Here is a 3,828-nt window from a genome sequence, read left to right on the forward strand (position 1 = left end):
ATAATCTTTAGCATTTATATAGCACCAGAGTTTAATACACTCTAGAATAGTGGTTCCTAACCTTTGGGAGCCCATGGACCACCGAGGCAAAAATTGGAATTGTCATGGACCACATGCAACCCCGCCATCCCCTGCACATACAAAAATACAATTAAATTTGGTAGTCTGTGGGGCAGTGCTCAGTGAGACAATGGAAGTGCTGGCTGGGGCTGCGGACAGTCTGTTCCCTGCCTCTGGTGGTCCTCCACCCTTTCTGTTGGTCCATGGGGCAGTGTCTCGCCAAGCCAGCGCTCCTCCACAGACCACAAGAGAGAGTGGAGAATGGACTGCCCACAACCACAGCTAACATTTCAGTGGTTCATGGGGGAGTGCTCGCTCAGTGAGATGCTGGAAGCAATGGAAAGCAATCATTTTTTTCCTGAGACCTCACGGACCAGTTCTCAGGGTCTCATGGATCACTTGTGGTCCGTGGACCACAGGTTGGGAACCACTGTTCTTGAAGATTTCTATTATTTATTTCTATCACCCTTATACCAACACGCAAGGCTTATCAGCATTACTATCTCTGCATTGCAGATCGGGGGCTGAGGCTTAGAGAGAGTGGCAAAAGTGAGATTTGAACAAGGGCCTTCCTGGTTCTTAGCCCACTTGCCTCTCCACCACAAGACACCATGCTGGTTCTTACATGCTACCCTTGCATACCCTCCAAGATTTACTGTGCAGAGTCTGTATGGCTGCTGTTTCTCCTAGGAGGAAAGTCCCCTGCTGCCACCAATAGGAGCTTTTTCCCTCTGAGGCAAATAGCAGTTGCATGAGTGTGTGTGTGATCAGATCTCAGTGCTTGGGAGCAGGGATGAGGTTCCAGCTGGCTGCTGTTTAACATGTAAAAACAAGCTTGCACGTGCAAACCATGTGCCCCAAAATTACAGAATAGGAGAAGGTGATTCTTAAGGGGAAGACTGGCTATTGAGTGATCCTTTGTGCAGTACCTGTATATGTTTTAATGCCACTTTCCTTTTTTATCCCCTGCCACTTTGCAAGGCATGTGTGCTCTCTCTTTCAATATGGAGGAACAGTGGCTCCAATGTATAATGTTGAAAATATTGGAATTATTTAATGCCATTCATTTTTTGCATACTGTCCTTCTTCCAAGGAGCTCAGGATAGTATATATCATTCCTTCCCTCCTTTTATCTTCACAACAACCCTTTGAGGTAGGTTAGGCTGACAGACAGTGACTGGCCCAAGGACGCTTGTTGGCTGAGTGGGGATTTGAAACTAGATCTTCCAGGTCTAAGTTCAACTCCAGAACCTGGCTTTCCAGGTTCTTCCTGCTGTTGAGAATATATTGAACCTACTCCTATAGCCTGATCTCCTATTCATGTTTACTTGGAAGCAAAGTATTTTGCTTTATTCTTATTAAACTCAAGACAGTTTACTCTCATGTAGCACTGCTGCCTAACTTACTGTTCTTTCTGACAAAGAGTTCAAGGCCACTTAATGCCGTTGTACAAATCTATGGTAAGGCCACACCTGGAGTATTGTGTCCAGTTCTGGTCACCGCATCTCAAAAAAGACATAGTGGAAATGGAAAAGGTGCAAAAGAGAGCGACTCAGACGATTATAGGGCTGGGGCACCTTCCTTATGAGGAAAGTCTACGGCGTTTGGGCCTCTTCAGCCTAGAAAAGAGACGCCTGAGGGGGGACATGATTGAGACATACAAAATTATGCAGGGGATGTACAGAGTGGATAGGGAGATGCTCTTTAGACTCTCACATAACACCAGAACCAGGGGACATCCACTAAAATTGAGTGTTGGGAGAGTTAGAACAGACAAAAGAAAATATTTCTTTACTCAGCGTGTGGTTGGTCTGTGGAACTCCTTGCCACAGGATGTGGTGATGGCGTCTAGCCTGGACGCCTTTAAAAGGGGATTGGACAAGTTTCTGGAGGAAAAATCCATTATGGGCTACAAGCCATGATGTGTATGCGCAACCTCCTGATTTTAGAAATGGGTTATGTCAGAATGCCAGATGCAAGGGAGGGCACCAGGATGAGGTCTCTTGTTATCTGGTGTGCTCCCTGGGGCATTTGGTGGGCCGCTGTGAGATACAGGAAGCTGGACTAGATGGGCCTATGGCCTGATCCAGTGGGGCTGTTCTTATGTTCTTATGTTCATGTTCTAGGTGTCAGCAAACATAAGTGACGCTGCATGGAAATATTGGAAGGAGCCACAGCCAATCTCACCTAGCAGAAAGATATCCATACTGGAGTGTTATGGCTACATATCAAACATTATGCATGAAGCAGCCTGGTCTGTAACTTGAAAGCCTGTTGCACGCCCTTGTTCCTCCTCAACAGACTTTGGTCAAGTATTCAATGTGAGCCTGTATTTTCTGTGTCTCAAACATTAGGATGAATCCAAATCATGTGTTTCTTACATCTGAACCCCAACCTTAAGAACATATGTTCTTAAGATTGGGATTCTATTGTGAGAAATAAAATGAGCCCTGCTGGATGAGGTCAAGGACCTATCTTGTCCAGCTTCCTGTATCTCACAGAGGCACACCAGATGCCTCATCGGGTACTCAGAACAACAAGATACCTTTACCCTGTTGCCACTCGCTTGCACCTGGCATTCAGGGATAGGCTACCTCTCAAATCTGGAGGTTGCATACAGTCATCGTGGCTTGTGGACAGATTTACGGAAGTTACATCATGGCTTGTAACCATAAACTTGTCTAATCCCCTTTTAAAGACATCTAGGCCTTGTTGCCATCACAACAGCCTTCCTTGAGAGGAGTTGCAAATCTATGATGTGGCCATACTTGGACTGCTGTGCACATTTAGGAACATCCAAAGCTGCCTGATATCGATTCAGACCATCTAGCTCATTGCTGCGTACAATGGACGAACAGCAGCTCTCCAGGCTTTCAGAAACAAATTTTTATCCGCCACATCTGGGGCTGCCAGGGATTGAGCCTAGGACCTTCTGCCTGCAAACCATGTGCTGCAGCCTACACCTGATGTATGTCGAAACCAATAACCTATGACGTTGGTTAGGACAAGCAAAGAGAAAGAGAGACTGGTCACAGGCTGCTCTGTCGAGACCAAGGAGCAATCTGAATTCAGGTTCTACCAATCCAAACCCAGCAGCCTAGCCAGGATTCCACATTGATTTCCTGAGGAAACAATGAGAGCATTGTTCTCCATGCCAGCCCCTGGCTCTGAAGAGAAGCTTGTCATCTTTTGGCTGCAGAATAGCAATTGTGTAACATTATGGCAGGTCAGAAAGCCATTTGAAAGTGCTGCCAAGTCTTCCCTCTATTCTTCCTTAGCAGCTCTTGTGGAGCTAATGAGCCCCTGCTATGTCCTGGCACTGTATAAACAGGCAAGCCCTGAGGCCATCCCTCCTTTTATTCCACTGGTTGGTGTATGCCAGTTTGGTTGGCCTTGTTTTTTAATAACATCTCACTGGGTGCAGAGGGTTGCTTCCTTAAAGGGACACACTTCTCACAGCTCAAAGTTTCCAAGCATCTCTAATAAGTAGCGGAAGATGCTAGTCCAATTGTTGAATAAAGGATTGCTAGTCCTTTCACATGGGACCAGCGCACGCGCACACACACACACACACACACACACACACACACACACACACACACACACACACACACACACACACCCCTAGCTTTTGTGGCAAAATAGCTTGAACAAGCCCTGCTTTGAGACTGTAACTCTTAACATTTAAATTCTTCAGTGTCACCTTCATATCGGGGACTTATACGTTTGGGCTTCCAAATGTCCTGAAACTTTTCAAGGATTTAAAAT

The sequence above is a fragment of the Tiliqua scincoides genome, chromosome 4, assembly GCF_035046505.1.
Source record: "Tiliqua scincoides isolate rTilSci1 chromosome 4, rTilSci1.hap2, whole genome shotgun sequence".
Lineage (NCBI taxonomy): Eukaryota > Metazoa > Chordata > Lepidosauria > Squamata > Scincidae > Tiliqua > Tiliqua scincoides.